The sequence below is a fragment of the Hyperolius riggenbachi genome, chromosome 2 (assembly GCF_040937935.1).
Source record: "Hyperolius riggenbachi isolate aHypRig1 chromosome 2, aHypRig1.pri, whole genome shotgun sequence".
In the NCBI taxonomy this organism is placed as follows: Eukaryota; Metazoa; Chordata; class Amphibia; order Anura; family Hyperoliidae; genus Hyperolius; species Hyperolius riggenbachi.
The window spans coordinates 313,289,557-313,308,021 of record NC_090647.1 but is presented as its reverse complement, the minus strand read 5'-3'; the positions used below and the strand labels follow the sequence as shown (position 1 = coordinate 313,308,021).

Here is an 18,465-nt window from a genome sequence, read left to right as displayed (position 1 = left end):
AGCGACTGACACAGTGCTCGCTAGGAATGGTCAATGCAGAGAGGGGTAGAGAGGCAGTGTATCTCTGAAAAAACACACTTCACTGGTAACTTCTGCAATGCACCCGCACTAAAGGGATCTGTTGGAAAAACACCATTCGTGACAGTGGGCCTTTACAAAAGTAAGAAGAGACGGTGGTATATAAGGCCAATTCTAATAAAGGTCAGTTTTCAAAAGCAAACTAAAATAACATTAACCTACAAGATATTTAAAGCTGTCCACAAACAAATATGTACGAACGTTAGAAGATTATGCGTTATAAATATGTTTAAAAGATGTTTCTCGGTTAGCAATGTCATTTAAAGAAAGCTCTAATAGCCCATATTACGGTAATTCAGTTTCACGTAGTGACTAATAGGAGTTGAATGATACTTATGTTGGTTGACCTGTGCTAAAGCAGAAAGGTAAAAAAAATAAATCTTTTTATGCTCTGGCCCCCTAATACCATCAAATATTATTATTACTGCCAGCTTCAATTGTAGTGAGGAAATCAGTCTTTCCCTGGAATTCATCAATGTGCTGTGGGTAAAAAATGGAGCTTCGGATGTATAACATACAAGCGTGGAAATGTAAGCACATCCACTGGAAATATTTAACTTTTTCAGCATATTTCAACATAAAGATATTTGATCTTCCGGTCATGTATTTTGATAGGTTCAGAATACAGCATATCATTCTCCATTTACATACTTGTAGGCCACTATGTAAATTCCACAAACATAAATGCCAATTTTGCATGTGGGCAGGGCCGGATTTAGGGGCAGGCCATCCTAGGCCACTGCCTAGGGCGGAAGATGGCTTGGGGCGGGTGGGGAGCCACCCGCAACATTTACTCTTCCCACAGTCCAGTCGTTCACAGCTGCCCGCTTTGCACACTGCAGCTTGTCCTTGTGTGTGCAGTCAGCGGGCGGCTACAGATGAGTCAGGAACCCGCTGCAGTGGTTCTGTGCACGGAGATTGCTCTGCCTGCTGCGCCCCAGCACGTGGCTGACGTGATCTGATCAGCTGTTAGGAACATAATGGCCAGAAGCAGCGAAAAGACGTGGGAAGGAACAAAGTCTGCTGCTACACGGAGGTCTCGCCACGTGCTGGGGCTGACACAGATCAGAAACCCCCAGGGCGCAGCAGGCAAAGCAATCTCCATGCACAGATAGAACCACGGCAGCTGTTTTTCCCTTCTCCCTTCTAATCCCCGATAACGAAATAGAAAGACAGTGAAAGCACGCCAGGGGGAGGGAGAGAGAGATCAGTTGATTACTGGAACTCGCATGATGGGGAGAAGCAGGGTTCTGTGTGCAGCCTTCCACGTTGCACAGAAGAGAGGCATCATGATGCTGGAAGATTGGATTCCTGACATTCCTAAACTTCTGCCGCTGTGATTGCATGCTCGTAAGTATCTGCTGCTGGTGTGACTGCATGCTTGTGTGTACACCCCCCTCCCCCCTTTATCCAAGGTAGTATTTGCCCCCTCCCTCTCAGCATGTCGTCCCACTCCATAGAGGCACCACAGCTGCCAGCATTCCCATCCCCCACTATAGTGTCACCATAGCTGCCAGCAAGCCCCACGCCCCTCTATAGAGGCACTACAGTTCCAAGCATGCCCTTCCTCCATATAGTATTAGGTTATCCCCCAGAGCTGGCTGGTGTAGACCACCTTGACTCCCCCAAAGTGATTAGTGGTCCCCTGGAGCCTCTGCAGCGTATTCGTAGAGGAACGCATATTACCTGTCTGGCGTGCTTCTCTATGCTCTATCTTCCTTTATCTCCCTAGCCCAGCGGCATATGAGTATGTACATGCCACCAGGTCATGGAAATAAGGCATCTACAATGATGGAGCACATAGATGGGGGAGCACACTGGCTGGACAGTTGAATGCACTCCACTGCAAATACAGGGACCCCGGGGGACCACTATTCACATTAGAGGGGACCCATCAGCCAGCTACTGGGGCCCTCGGGGACAACCCAATACTCTATTGAGACTGAGAGGCATGCAGGGAACTGCGGTGCCTCTGGAAGGGAAGGGGCATCATGTGCCTCTGTGGAGCGGTAGGGGCATGCTGGCAGCTGTAGTGCCTCTATAGAGGGGGGCGTGCTGGGAGCAGTTTTAAGTTTGCCCCTATGGAAACACCTGTCCTAGGCCCTGGCTAGCCCCTCAATTCTCGCCTTACCCTGGCTGACTTGTTCACTCTGATCACCCCCTCAGTTCTGGCTGCCCCCTCTATCCTTTTTTTCCTTACCCCCTACCTCAACCTGAAACACATAAAATAAACAAATTGATACTTAGCTTTTAGTAATGGGAAGCCTCTGGATAGTTTAGAGGCTTCCCATATCTTCCTGTACCCCACCGTTCCAGTGATGTATCCCTCTCTGTTCAAATAGGTTTCTTCAGTGTGCAAGTGTGACCGCATTTGAACTGGGCATGCACAAGTAATTTCCGCACATGCCCAGTATTATTAAGTGCTTGTGCACAGAGGAAAAATGCTAAGCATCCTAGTTCTACTGGGCATGCGCAGACCTGACTTTCACATGTCCAGTATGGATATGGTCGCCCATGACCACGCTTGCACAAGTAAGTGATTTATTGAACCAGAGAGGGACCCAGTCCTGGAACGGTGTGACGTAAAAAGATTTATTTTTTTATGGATCTGTGTTTGCTGCTGGAGGGGATTGAGTTTTGCACTTGTGTATTGATGGGGGGGGGGGAGGTGCTGTTAGTTGGAGGGGGCGGCTGGTGAAAGTGGGCCTTGGGCGGTAAAAAATACAAATCCGGCCCTGCATGTGGGAGATGTAAGAAAATCCCTACATTTATCACTACCTCGGATACCTTAAAAGTAAGGATCAGGGCAAATGATTAGAACATTGTTAGATAGGATCTTGTAAGAACCTGACTAATGAAAACCTTATGAAATGTAGTTTCTTGTTCCTAGATTGTAAGAGCACTTGAGCATGGCTATTGATGCTTATGAGTCTAGGAAGGGATTTCAAAAGGTTGGCAAACAACTGGCCAGCAATTTTTCCACTGACAGATTGTCAGGCTAGGTCTTCCCAGGAAGTTCAGTCAGAGAACAGAACATAAGATGCTAAAAGAAGTGGTGGCTGGTGCCAGTGATGCACTCTTCTGCTAATGTTGCTCTCCCTGGGACCCCATGTGAAGTATTTATCCAGTAAAGCACTCTCACTCATCTATCCAGCTGGCACTTGCCTTCCTCTGTGCTGCCTTCATTTTCAAATGCCTGAATGCTTGAAAACTACATTTTTCTAAATCTATTAAGTCTACTTCACCTTAAAGGATACATGGAAGAAAGAAGGGCGTGCAACAGGTCAGCAGCCACTACGGAGGGGATAGCAGAAGACTGCATGACAGTAAATCTGCGGCGAGGCACACAGAGTCTTCTAGGGGCTGAAAGAAACTCCAGGTAAGTAAAGCTGGAATCCTTTTTTCCCTTATGTATCGTTTAAGCACAATATATAATTTGAATAAAGATAAAATACTGAGATGCCCACACATGTTAAAAAAGAAAAAAGATACATGGTTTGCAGATATCTTTTCGCATGACTAAGCTTTCTCATCAATCTCCAAGACACATGGGGCTTGATTCACAAAGCGGTGCTAACTGTTAGCACGCCTGTGAAAACCCCCTTAGCACGTCTAAACCAGCTTTCCGCGCATAAATCTTTATGCGCATAAAACTTTACGCGCGTAAAACTTTACGCGCACACTGCACAGAGCGCAGGGCGCACCGCGCGAAGTGCCCATTAAAGCCTATGGGACTTAGCGCGCATAAAACTTTGCGCGCGTAAAACTTTGCGCGCGCAAGGTTAGCGCGCGATCTGATTGAGAAATCCAGTGCTAACCTACTTAGCACCCTGGACTTTAGACGTGCTAAGTAGGTTAGCACCGCTTTGTGAATCAAGCCCATGGTGTATAAGTATTAAGAGTTTTTGTCTTCCTGTTCTAGGGTCCTGAGTTAAAATCCCATTAAAAGCACAAGCTATTTTCATTCCAGTTTTAAAAAAACATGTTTATTAATAGGTACCCTTTAGTGCTTGAGTCATTGGGTGCACATAAGATTAATCTTATGTTTCTGTAAGAACATTCCACATTGTTCATTATGTGATGCATCCACCTGAATTTCCCGGACAGTAACTGCACGACAGTAGCCTTTCATGTAGCTAAACATATTCAGCTTGGAGACAATGAAAAACATGGTGGGTTCCCATGCAGATGTATGCTAGCTTTCATCCAAAATATAAGAGGTGGCAATGAGCAGAAAGAGGTCTGGTAGGTGCACATGCCCACATCAACTCTGGTTACCACCACATCTATGTCAGCAGTAGAGGCATGCATTGTGAGGGGGAAGCACATGTTACTCCACTCACTGCTGGTGGGCACTGAAAGTCTTCAGGTTCCAGTACTGGGGGTGTGAGGGAAGGGGAGGTTAAAAAAGGGACTTGGTTTTATGGTGCTATCCATAGCAATGAGATGAGCAAAAGCCTGGACAGTGCAAGGAAGGCGCTGGCAGGCGGTGATAAAACATGCAACAGTTACCACGAGCATTAGATCTCATTAGGGATGTGGGTCAACATTCCAGCTTAAGGATCAACACGGGCAAAACAGAGATGCTGATGCTCTCTAAACACGCAGATGTGGTGGGGGCAGGGAATCTGGGAGTACAATTGGCTAAGGACACAATCATTTAGGTACAGACATTGGCAGGGACCGCAGTTCGATTTAGCTAAGGAACTTCTCCCCACTTGTTAAAGAGAACCCGAGGTGGTTTCTAAAAATGATATCCACACACAGAGGCTGTGTCAGCCTATACAGCCCAGCCTCTGTTGCTATGAAGTGTCCCCCCAGGCCTCACCTGCACTCTGCTATGCCCCCATAAATCACAGAGGCGCTGTCGACACGCAGCGTGTTGCAGCGGGCTGTGTTTACCTATGTAGTGCCACTCTCGCTGCTCCCCCCACCTCCTGCATAGCTCCGGTCCCCGCCCACGTCACTTCCCTCCCTGCTGATTGGAGGGAAAGGATGAGGGTGGGGACCGGAGCTATGCAGGAGCCGGGGGGAGCAGCGAGAGTGGCACTACATAGGTAAACACAGCCCGCCGCGACACGCTGCGTGTAGACAGCGCGGCTGTGATTTATGGGGGCATAGCAGAGCGCAGGGGGGGCCTGGGGGGACACTACATAGCAACAGAGGCTGGGCTGTATGGACAGACACAGCCTCTGTGTGCGGATATCATTCTTAGAAACCAGCTCGGGTTCTCTTTAAATCTATCATAGCACAACTACAGGGTTGGCAGGGAATTCCACTAGGGGTGTCCGGTAGTGCAGCTTTAATCAAGATGGTCAGTTTCGGGAGATTGCTATACCCAATGCAGGTTATCCCTATGCTCTTGAAGCACACAGACATTAAAGCCCTGAATGCAGCCTTTACCCAGTTCCTATGGAATGGTAAGAGAGCCCGAATTAAGTTATCAAGACTGCAACTCCCTAAAGAGATGGGAGGATTAGGTTTCCCTAATATAAGGAGGTACAATTTAGCCTGCATGTTCAGGCACGTTCGAGATTGGATAGCAAACACAACATATTTCTCAAACACCCACCTAGAAAAACAGGTAGCTGAACCTTGGGAACTAACAGGTTCACTACATGCAGGCTGGGCTTCTCTGCCTCTCCGACTGAAGCACAATGTGATTTTCAGAGACACCCTGGTAACTTGGAGGGAAGTACGTAATCTATTCCATTTACCATGGAAAATATCAAAATATATGCCCTTGGAGGGTAACCCGGACTTTAAGCCCAATCTACATGATACGATTCTTTGTGCGATTGGACCACGATTCTATTTACGATCCGATTAAATCCGACATGTCCGATCGGGATTCGATTCAATTCGATTTGCCATTGCAAAACAATGGCAAATCGAATTGAATCGAATCGAATCCCGATCGGACATGTTGGATTTAAACGGATCGTAAATAGAATCGTAGAATCAAATCGTAGAATCAAATCGCATAAAGATTCGCATCGTGTAGTCCTATGTAAAATGGGCAGAAAAGGGAATCGAAAAATTGGGGAACCTATTGGACCTCCAACAACATAGATACTTTAATTTGAATGAATTGAGGCAAGGTTATGGAATCCTGAAATCTGATTTCCTGACCTATAGTCAGATAAAATCTTAAATCTTATACTAAGGCTAACCTAAATAATATTTCTTCTATTGCCAGAATACGTCTCTTTCACCCGTTTCTAAAGCCTAGAGGAGAGAAATTGTCCATGTCGGTTATTAAGAGAGGCCTAGCCACAGTAGGACAAGAAGGTAAAGCCGTACAAAACATGAAAAGTTGGAACAAATATTTCCAATCTCCCCAGTTAGAGAAAAACATACTAGAAGGTAACAACTTGGTTAGACAACTCATAGTGAGTGAAACCTGGAGGGAATCCCACTTGATGATGATCTATCAGGCTAAATACGCCTTCAACATAAGATACAAAATACCAAGACCAGGTTTTATAGAAATCTCCATTGCCAAAGGACCCACTACTATTATTATTTAATGCTGTCCTAAAGGGACCAGAAGAGGATAGACCATGAGTAATCAAGGATATTGTTTATATAACACTTTTAGCGGCAAGGAAAACCATTTACAACAAATGAATCTATCCAACACCCCCTTCGCTCTGGGACTTGAAGGAAGAACTGGGACATTTGATGCAAATAGAAACATTGGACGCCAGCATAAATAAGAAGAAAGGAACAACAAAGTTTTTTACTAAATGGAAACCTTTACTTCTGACAACTATGACAGATTTGGAGATACAACAATTGGTAACACCATTCAAGTATACCTCATGGTATGCGAGAGCAGACCTGTCAGGAACTATGGGTCGATTGGCAATAAGAGATTAACCATATGGACCTTATATAACTAGTAACCCAAACGGAAAGACTATGGTTTGATATTGAAAAGAACCTATAGGACTCTGGCAAGGAGTGATCTGGGGGGGGGGGGGAACTTGGTGGGGTTAGGTGGGGGGTCTTAGAATATAATGAGCAATACATTGTTATACATGTCAATTTGGCTTGTATTGTTTAAAGTTTAAAACTAATAAAACATTTAAAACAAAAAAACATATTGCTCGTGTCAGAATAGCACTTTTTAAAATTACTTTTATTTACATAGTTACATAGTTATTTGGGTTGAAAAAAGACATACGTCCATCGAGTTCAACCAGAAAACAAAGCACAACACCAGCCTGCTCCCTCACATATCCCTGTTGATCCAGAGGAAGGCAGAAAAACCCTTACAAGGCATGGTCCAATTAGCCCCAAAAGGAAAAAAAATTCCTTCCCGACTCCAGATGGCAATCAGATAAAATCCCTGGATCACCACCACTGGGCATTACCTAGTAATTGTAGCCATGGATGTCTTTCAACGCAAGGAAAGCATCTAAGCCCTCTTTAAATGCAGGTATAGAATTTGCCATAACTACTTCCTGTGGAAATGTATTCCACATCTTAATCACTCTTACTGTAAAGAACCCTTTCCTAAATAAATGGCTGAAACATTTTTCCTCCACACGCAGATCATGTCCTCCAGTCCTTTGTGAAAGCCCAGGGACAAAAAGCTCATCCGCCAAGCTTTTATATTGCCCTCTGATGTATTTATACATGTTAATTAGATCCCCTTTAAGGCGTCATTTCTCTAGACTAAATAAACCCAATTTACCTAACCTTTCTTGGTAAGTGAGACCTTCCATCCCTCATATCAATTTTGTTGCTCGTTTCTGCACCTGCTCTAAAACTGCAATATCTTTCCTGTAATGTGGTGCCCAGAACTGAATTCCATATTCCAGATCTGGCCTTACTAGAGAGTTAAACAGGGGTAATAGTATGCTAGCATTTTGAGTTTTTATTTCCCTTTTAATGCATCCCAAAATTTTAATAGCTTTAGCTGCAGCAGCTTGGTATTGTATACGATTATTTAACTTGTTCTCAATGAGTACTCCTAAGTCCTTCTCCAAGTTTGATGTTCCCATCTGTATCCTGTTTATTTTGTATCATCGACCATTGGTACGACAATCTGTATCCTGTTTATTTTGTATCATCGACCATTGGTACGACCAAAATGCATGACTTTACATTTTTCAACATTGAATTTAATCTGCCATTTATCCAGATCCTGTTGCAATATGTCATTATCTTCCTGAGAGTTGATGATTCTGCACAATTTTGTATCATCTGCAAAAATAGCAGCATTGCTTTCTACTGCATCTACTAGGTCATTAATAAATAAATTGAAGAGCACTGGACCCGGTACAGACCCCTGTGGGACCCCACTGCTAACAGTCGCCCATTTTGAGTATGATCCATTGACCACAACTCTTTGTTTTCTGTCCATCAGCCAGTTCCCTATCCATGCACACAGACTCTTCCCCAGTCCTTGCATCCTCAACTTTTGCACCAGACTTTTGTATGGGACAGTGTCGAAGGCCAAAGTCCATGTACATCACATCTACAGCATTCCCAATATCCACATCAGTGTTCACTACCTCATAAAAGCTGAGCATGTTAGTCAAACAGGACCTGACTTTAGTAAACCCATGCTGATGCTGAGAAATAAGATTATTTTCTACTTTGAAGTCTTGTATAGTATATCTTAGTAACCCAGCATACGACTGATGTTAAGCTTACAGGTCTATAATTTCCTGGATCTGATTTTTTGCCCTTCTTAAATAATGGAAAAATGTGGGCTGTACGCCAATCTACTGGAACTCTGCCAGTTGAAAGAGTCACAAAAGATAAGATAAAGGGGTTTATTGATAACTGAACTTAATTCCCTTAGGACCTGAGGATGCATGCCATCCGGGCCAGGTGCCTTGTCTATTTTTAATTTATTTAGTCTTGCCTTCACTTCTTCCTACGGTAAGTATTTAACATTACAATTGGAAGATTAAAACTTTTCTGCATCTGCAATTTGCAACAGTGATGTTTCCCTTGTGAAGACAGAAGCAAAGAAAGCATTTAATAACTATGCCTTACCTTGGTCATCCACCATTGAGTTTCCACCCTCATCCTTTAGCAGTCCAATGCAGTCAACCTTTCTTTTTTTAGAGTTGATGTACTTGTAAAACTTCTTTGGGTTAGATTTGATATCCCTAGAGATTTGATTTTCAGCTTCAATCTTTGCCAGCCTAATTTCCTTTTTACAACTTTTATTGCACTCCTTATAATTGTTTAATGCAGCCTCGGTCCCCTCCTGTTTTAGGACCTTATAGGCATTCTTTTTCCACGTCAGTCGATCTCTAACCTTTCCATTCATCCATAGAGGCCTTTTTTTATTCGTAGACATTTTGTTTCCATATGGGATATACTGTATATATTATATTGATACTATATATTGATTGAAAATAAGTTTAAAAGCTTGCCATTTCCCTTCAGTGTCCTTCCCTTGTAGTACATTATCCCAGTTCACCAAACGTAGTGCCTGCCCGAGTTGAATAAACGTTGCTTTTCTAAAATGTGAAGTTTTAGTGGTCCCACTGCCCAACGGCCTATCAGTCTCCAGATCAAAAGTTATGTTGTGATCACTATTTCCTAAATGTTCTTGAACCTGCACACTTGACACATTATCTGGTCTATTAGAAATGATCAGATCCAGTAACGCATTCCCCCTAGTTGGTTCCGTTACCATTTGAGTCAAGTAATTGTCCTGTAGTGCTGCCAGAAATCTGCTGCTTTTACCAGAATGGGTAGCCTCAATACCCCAGTCAATGTCTGGAAAGTTGAAGTCACCCATAACTATGACCTCATTTTTACTTGCAGCTTTTCCAATCTGCTGTAGTAATCGCAGTTCTGCAGCTTCATGAATATGTGGTGGCCTGTAGCATACCCCAATAAGAAATTTTCAACCTTTATTTCCAGTATGAATATTTACCCAAACGGACTCCACATCTTCACAGTCTTCATCTATCTCATCGTTCATGACAGCTGTAAAAGAGTTCTTAATAAAGAGACAAACCCCTCCACCTTTTTCCCGTTATATCCTTCCTAAACACATTGCATCCCTCTAAGTTCGCTATCCAGTCATGGCTTTCATCCATCCATGTCTCTGTTATTCCCACAATGTCATAGCCTTTGTCAATCAGAATTAACTCTAGTTCGTCCATTTTATTTGTAAGGCTCCTAGCATTGGTTACCATGCACTTATATTTTTACCACCACATGTTCCAATTTTGGTTACATGAAATGGGCTACTTGAAGTTTTACTAACCTCCTTACTCTTTACACAGGGATTTTATCTGATTGCCATCTGGAGTCGGGAAGGAATTTATTCCCTTTTGGGGCTAATTGGACCATGCCTTGTAAGGGTTTTTCACCTTCCTCTGGATCAACAGAGATAGGTGAGGGAGCAGGCTGGTGTTGTACTTTGTTTTCTGGTTGAACTCGATGGACGTATGTCTTTTTTCAACCTAAATAACTATGTAACTATGTAACAACACATCACTCCCTTCTGGGGCTTTACCACCTGAACTAGATTTCTATACTGTAACTGATCCAGCAATACCTGTTTTTTACAGAGATCTATGGAGAATGAATCAATCATATACCTGGAGCAGCTTATGCTAAAAGTGTTTAACTCCCTGTTCGATTACAACAAAATGTTTACCTATGAACTTTTAGCAAACACATACTTCAGTCAGAATTTATGTTGCAAATATTAATAAAAACAAAAATGGTAATATTTAATATTGGAAGTAGAGGCAAATCCAACACAGATATGTTAAACGTTTACACTTTAATTAGTAGCATTTACTGTAAATGGTTTTATGCACCCTGAATGACCTACAGTTAGTATGAACACTTTACAAAACTCCAATGCTTTGCTCACTTTCTAAGTAATCTTTAAAAGAAATGTGCTTCCTGAGGGTGACATGGTAACGACACAGCACTGTTATTCTGTGCATGGCCTCCCTCATCCTCCACCCTGTAAGCTGTGCCTGGCACTCTGAATGGCTCTGCAGGCAATCAAAACAATGACAGGGGGAGCAGACTGATCCAACGTATATTTTGTTACTATAGCTATTGGTCACTAAATAGCCACAAAAAGATTACGGTATATTTAGAAAGGAAAAATAGAATAGAGGTTTGTAAGGAATCAATATACCGTCAATTTTAAATACATCCAGCTGTGACTAGAAATACCATTTAAATAGCATTGAATATTTTAATTTAAACCTTTACTGCCTGACATCACGGTACGCCTGCACATGTGCTGCACTGGGGAACATGCCAGAAACGAGCAGTTCTGTCGAGCATATGAGATGTGGGGGCAGTGAAGTGTGAACAGTAAAACTATTCAGATGCTGCATGGTGTTATTGCGGCTAGCACTCTCCTCTTGCAGTGCTAGAGCCGTGTGTAGAATTCCAGGTCTGGACACTATCTGTGTGGAGTTTGTATGTTCACTCCTTGCATGTTTTTTTCCCCCCAGACACTCTAGTTGTTTTCCACATTATAAGTTGACTAGTATCCTTCCAATCTAGACTCAAGCTGCATGCAAATGCACAATCTGTTTATCATTTGTGACACCAAACGCGATCCTATTGTGAGCAACAGCTGAATAATGCATTCTGTCTCTATGGAGGGGAGAGCAGCAACAGGCACAACAGAGCAGCTTAGGTGGGAATAGTAAGGAGGGGAACAATGGGCTCAGACACCAATTTAAAGGTATTGTATACCGGATCATTAAGTGACCTCAGAGGATCTCGGGGGGACACCAGTTGAAACGCTAGATTCTCAGTCAAACGACCACCTTGGTAAAAAATACAAAAAATACACTAGTGTGAGTATACGTAAGAGACGTTTGAATATAACTACTATAGGAATTACATGTTGAGCTAATCTAATGAACAGCTAGTCCCATGACTATGAAAGATAGATATAATGCTGCTTATGTTCTTTTGGTATTGCCCTGCAATATCATTTAATGCTAAAAGCAGTCAGACAGAAGGATTCTCCCCGTGCCATGGCACAAAACCAGAGTTTGGGCTTTTTTAGTGGGAGAACCATGCCAGTCATGCCTACCTGATTGCTCACCCACCTTGCCTCAATACTGCTGCCTAGTTCATCTTACCTAAATATGAGTTTTCTCTGTAATGGCGCTAGTTTATCCAGACAAGTGGAAAAAAATAGTGGAGGAAAATTAGTGCAGTTGTCCAGAGTAATTAATAAGATTCCTTTCATCATCTGAAACCTTGAAACCTAACCACTTTTGTTCAAGTTTTCCTTGCCCCTCTCTTGATAAGACAGCCATAATGACCCTTATAAAAATCTCCATTTTATCCCCTACTTGAGACGATACCATTATTGCACTTCCATGCCCTTCAATACTCAGGGACAGCCAAGTGATAAAAGCGCATGCCTTCACTTTCATGTAATCACGCTCAATTGACAGACTCATAGTAACAACAATGTATGTTGGCCGTACACTTTAAAAAAAATAATCTTTGTTTTTGATAATCAATTTTTATTAAGCAATATGGCCACTTTTATACCCAATATAGAGCTCTACTCCCTTGTGTCCTGATAACAATATATGAGACCCTCCTTTAACTTTTTCTCATCTCATAGGTTCACCAACGTAAGCCATACTCTTACTGCTCTCCCACTGGTGTCCAGTAATAAAACAGGTCATGGGAGAGAAGAAGCTGCAGTTTTCCTCTACTATTCACTGCTTATAGAAGTGGCTGTATGCAGAGAGGTGGAGTGGAAGTCGAAAAAAGGTGACAAATGGGCCCCTTGATGCCCACTGGGCCCAAACACCTGCTTATGTTGTCTGGTGAATGATCCTACTCTGGGCCATGCAAGCCTCACACTGGAGATAAACAGCACTAACATCCACTAAAAGCAAAGGAAAATTAAAGCTGATGCTCAGTAGAAGAGTTTTCAGGAAAAGGAGGGAAAGCTGTGAGACCAGCAGGCAGCACTACAGTAGCATTTGTGGATAGACTGCTGGCAAGGGGGAAGCATGTAAAAAATATAGGCGGTCAGCAGGTTCTCTCTTTCTCAGGGAAGATAATTCAGCAATGCATTATAATTGTATTGTTGGTCAGGGAGCAGTTTAGTATAAGCATTTTTATAAGTATTATTATCCTTTAATGAGACAGGCATAACTATGGGAAGGAGTATGGGCTTGTTGCCCCATTGAACAATAGTAAGCAGATGGTGAGGAACACATTCGCAACTTCTGTTTAGCCAACACACATGCTGCAGCAAACATTTAAGGTCTGGTGCCAAGCAATAGTTGGGAGCCTGTAATTGGAGTAGCACAGTTCACTTCTGCCGTACCTCGCAGAACAAGACCTGGAAAAACAATCAAATTTAGTAAGTGAAAGGAAACCTGTGTACGGGCTGCTGGTAATCATGCCTCATCAAGACTCGTCAGCAAAGCATTTACCACACAGCTGCTATAATGATTTTACTGCATCGATCAAGCTGTAATACAGTTCTGACACAGAGCAATATAACACAAATGTAAACCTAAGCAGCCACAATTTCTGAATATGTTCAACTGAGTATATGTATCAGTAATGTCACCTACACAGGCCGGCCAGTATATGTACAGCAAACCTAGTCATGTGGTAATGATGGTTTGATGCGTTTTTTTTCATGAAAACTATTATATGCCAAACACATAGAAAGTCACATGTTCTGCTGCACTTTTGGGACAAGTTGATAAAGCTGCACTAGTTAGAATACTGTATTAGAATTAAGCCACGCAGGAAACAGGAAATGAAGGTGTCCACAAAATGATCCTGCACTATATGATCTGACTAGATTAGCATAAAAGAAAGCAATTCTTTATTGAGCATGTTCCCCTAACAGATTCCAAACAGATTCAGAAGCATTTCACAAACCAGACTGGTTGAAGTGACACAGATAGCAATTGCTATTTCTCTTTTTATACATAATAAAAGTTTGCCTTCTTAAAACAGAAGTTTTTTGTGATAATTCAAATGAGAGTGCGCATACCATGTCTCCCATGATACATCACTGCTGAAAATGTAAATCATCCTCTACTTTCTGTTTTAAGGCAAACTTTTGTTTTGCTGTATATTTTAGCAAGAGGTCTTTGTGGTCCTTTGTAGCTCCTTACACACTCCTAGGCCTGAGTTCTGGTTCACCATGAGCTTGCTGGGTAACCCTTTTTAGACAACCAACCTCAATATTATGCCTAGAAGCACTGTTCTAGATCATTCCAAGATGGCCCACTACCTATAATAAGGTTATAGCTGCTATTTCCATGTATCAGGTGAGACAGAAGATAGCAGTATGGATACCTTTCATCTTACCTCCTGACATCTGAAGATCAGAAAGAGGGACACGCTGGGAATTAGGGACTAGGTAGTTAAGAGACAACATATATTTTCCACTAAACTGTCTACAGTATGACATTTCATTTCTGCAGAATGTCTGTATATTCTATGTTAGTGTTCTTTATGAAATGTCTTTTCCTCCTCCCCGACACACACACACATTCATGCCCCCCTCATTACAAATGTCATCACTGCCGGTACCACTTGATGGTATTTCACACATCTGTGCATCCTATTATTACAGTGTGGTTCATTAGTGGCTTATTTTATTGCACTGCCCTATCAGTGCTTCTCTTATTGTAGAGACAGAAAGGAGAAAAAAAGCACACACTGTGATACTAGTAGGTGAGGGCTCTATCCGTGCAAGCCAGGTCCCTGGCATAAGAGGGACACAAGCGTGACAGCTGGCAAACCTATATAGGTTTTTCCAGCCTCGACAACCAGGTGAGACCTTTCCTATATGGCCTAGAGCCCTCACCTACTAATATCACAGTGTGCACTTTTTCTCCTTTCTGTCTCCATATCCAGCACTGTTCTATACAGGTAGCAGCACCTGTGATACAAGAGGACCCGCAGATCGCTCTCTGATGGTAAACTTTACTATCAGAATCCACAGATCTACATATCTCTTATTATAGTACTTCCCATTCGGTGCCCCTTAGATTATACTCCCCACTAGTGATGAGCACAAGTATAGTATAGTAGTAGCAGCGAAATTTGGAAATACAATGCAAAATTGTAATGAGTAGGGGCATAACTAGAAATCACTGGGACCCCCTGCAAAACTTTGGATGGGGCCCCCTCCCCCTGCACACTGAGTAGGGTCTGTCTACAAATCTTTGTCTACAAATCTTTGCAGTGTTCTCCCCAGGATCAATTAAGTGGGCGTGCCGCCCGGGTGAATTAAGGCCCCGCCCGGCTGCTATTTTGCATATTAGAAAAGCCAGCGCTGTTCTCTGCACTCAGCGCTGACTCCTCTGTGCCCAGCAAGCTCAGCTCCTTTACGTACGAGATCTCCCGCTTTCCGGCGGGCTCGTACACTCATTGGCTCGGCATGGCAATAGGCGGGGCCATCTGTTATACTGCATAGTGCTCTTCTAGGAAGTTAGAACGAGGTACGTTGCAAGCAGTCTCTCACTCTGTCTGTGCCTGCACGATCGTGAAGGGACGCTGGAGCCTGTGTGACTAAAAGCAGAGCTGGGCAAACTACAGCCCGTCTGGCTTTGTAATCTTGGTATTTATTGCCTCCTTTCCTCCTCATGGCTGTCTCACTTGTCTCTCTCCCTCCCCAGTCCCCACCGTACAATTGTTGTACAATTACGTGCCGTACTAACTTTCCCATCTCTGAATTACGGCACTTTTTTGTCAGACTGAAGAGAGGAGTGCAGAGTGCAGCAGGCAATCACTCACTTCCTCCCCCGGGTGTCAGACGCATGGAGCAGATCTCCACTCGCTGCAGAGAGCGGGATGTCCTGGTTGCCCAGAGAACAGCACACAGACAGCAGCGCTGAAGGGGAAAAAAAAGCCGTCTGATCTGATAGGTACAGGCAAAAAAAAAAGCTGTGACCTTAGGTCAGCTTGCACACATAAGCTCTGTCCTGAAGTGTATTCCCACCCCCTCTTTTTTAACCCTTAGGATACACTAATCTCTGGAATCTCAAGGGGCCAGCATGTCCTTTCAAACCATGCTGAGCTTTGCATTTTCTCAAAAAAAACCCAGTTCATACCTATGTGTGAATTTGCAGCTTCTCAGTTAAATCTGTAGGACATGCTGAGCCTTGTGGTTCCACAACAATGGGGTCCACAAATAATGAAAACCTTACCAATCAGGTGATTGGTAGAGGAACCAACCCCAAAAACATTGACGGAACAATAGTGGTTGATCGGAACCATTAATGATGCCCAATACGTATAACAATATGATGTCTGTTTCACCTGCACTGTGAACCGGATTTGTGTACTGCAAATCAAGCCTATTTTTGTTTTGTTTTTTTCAAACGCAAACAAAAGGCACTGTAATAGCACATTGAAAACAATCAAACAACCGTTTTTCCTGGTTTTGACTTGGCAGGTTCACTTTAAGACAGATGGTGCATATATAATACTGGGTACACACAGATTTTCCGGCTGATTTACTGTCAGATCCATTATTTCAAACATGACCGATCTGCGTTCTGATCGATTTTCGAGCATTTTCCAATCAATTTCCTATTGAAGTGAACGGAAATCGATCGGAAAATGCTCGGCAATTGATCAGAAAGCAGATCGGACATGTTGGAAATAATCGTTCTGACAGTAAATCGGGCAGAAAATCTCACCTAGCATCTCTGTACCTAGCAATAAAGCAAGAGTCATATGGAGGCTCAGTGTTTTCCCCAGGCCTCCATCCGGCTAATTTTGGTAAGCACCCGGCTGATATCGGCTCGTTTCCTCCTTCTGCTATGCTGTCAGCAAAGCTTACACGGCCCTGCATTCCCCCTGTTGTGCCCCACCCGGCTACTTTTTCATGCCACCCGGCTGGAAAAAATTTCTGGGGAGAACACTGCTTTGTATGATTCGTTATTAGTGGCTGAGCAGATGCAGTCAATAGAACAATTGTGCATAGAGCTCTCCATGCCCATAGTTATCAGTCTCTCAGGTTGGGGCCCCCCTGTGACTTCTGGGCCCCCCTGCGGCTGCATCCCTTGCAGGGTCTATTGTTGCGCCCCTGGTAATGAGGAACTTCATACTACTGTGAAATCTTTTCACATGTTAACTTACTTATGATTCCTAATGTTGCAGTGACGTGCAATTTCATAAACATATAACTCATGCCCACCCACTTTAATACATTTATGAATTTTTTTTTCTCATATACCAAAATATGTTTTCTTATGCCTCATAGACTTCAATGCATTTTTCACACAAAAAGTGACACCCAACACCAGTCCCCTCATCAGTGTCTCCTCTCTTGATGGTACGCTTATTAGTGCTCCCTTGATTATGATGTCCCAGTTTATGTCCCTATCAATGTAATGCCATCATTAGTGTAGCTACATTATAATTCCCCTAATTTGTGTCCCCTTTAATATTGGGCCACCTCCTTGACTAGTGTGTACCCCTAATTATACCTGCTCCCATAATTGTAATGTATCTCATTAGCAACCCAACCCCTCCTCTCATTATAGTGCTCTCATTAGTGTCCCCTTCAGTATAACATTTCTTAGGGCTTCATTCATTATAGTGTCCTACATTAGTGCCCCCACATAATATCCCTCACTAGTGCTCCACTCATTATAGTGTTATTCATTAGGACTTTCTAAACAGTTATGCACCACTCATGAGAGTGTCCCTAATTAATGTACTCTTTATTACTGTCTTAATAGTACTGTCCTCATTACAGCATCCTTCAGTGTTGCCCTCTTGATTACACTGCCACAAGTTGTCCTTGCCCTCAATATATCGTTCATTATTAGTTATCCTTGATAAGAGTGACTCCATTTGTGTCCCCCTAATTATTGTATCTCTCGTTAGTGCCCTCTCATTACAGTGTATAAGGTACAGACAATAAGTGTCCCCAATAGTGCACAACTGATTGTACTTTTTCTCATTAGCTCACCCATTACAATACCCCTCTTACCTGTTCACCCAAATTTTGTGTCCTCCATTACTAGTCTCTTGAGTATAGTACTGCCACTACTACTATTAATAGGACAAATATCTCTGTTGACCTTGGCACCAGTGCTAGGTGCAGACTCTCCCAGGGCATGGTGTTTGAGTAAACATTAGTCTTCACCAGAGCATCCTACTAGGAAAAATAGGTAATTAACACTCATGGACAATGAATTACTTTACTGCTAGCGACTACCAGGTCATGCATACCTGTAAAATCTAAAAATGGACACGATGAAATGCAGATAGCAGAATATTAATCATTTTACAGATATTCTACAATCCCAGATAGTATAATATTGGTAATTATACCAATATACTACTATCCCCCACTATAACCCAATTCTTACACTAATCCTCCCATGTACGCCTGACACTAACCTACCC

At 42.9% G+C, this 18,465-nt stretch overlaps 1 protein-coding gene and 1 long non-coding RNA gene across 19 annotated transcripts in view; one reads left to right on the top strand and one right to left on the bottom strand.

The window, feature by feature from the left end:
• The window catches only part of DLGAP3 (DLG associated protein 3), a 541,562-nt gene that overhangs the window by 235,393 nt on the left and 287,704 nt on the right, over window positions 1–18,465 (bottom strand). The gene's annotated exons all lie outside the window — the stretch shown is intronic.
• On the top strand, window positions 1,331–7,038 carry LOC137546541 (uncharacterized). Its single transcript, XR_011026279.1, has 3 exons — window positions 1,331–1,428; window positions 3,331–3,457; window positions 6,278–7,038. It is a non-coding gene; the product is annotated as an uncharacterized lncRNA (long non-coding RNA).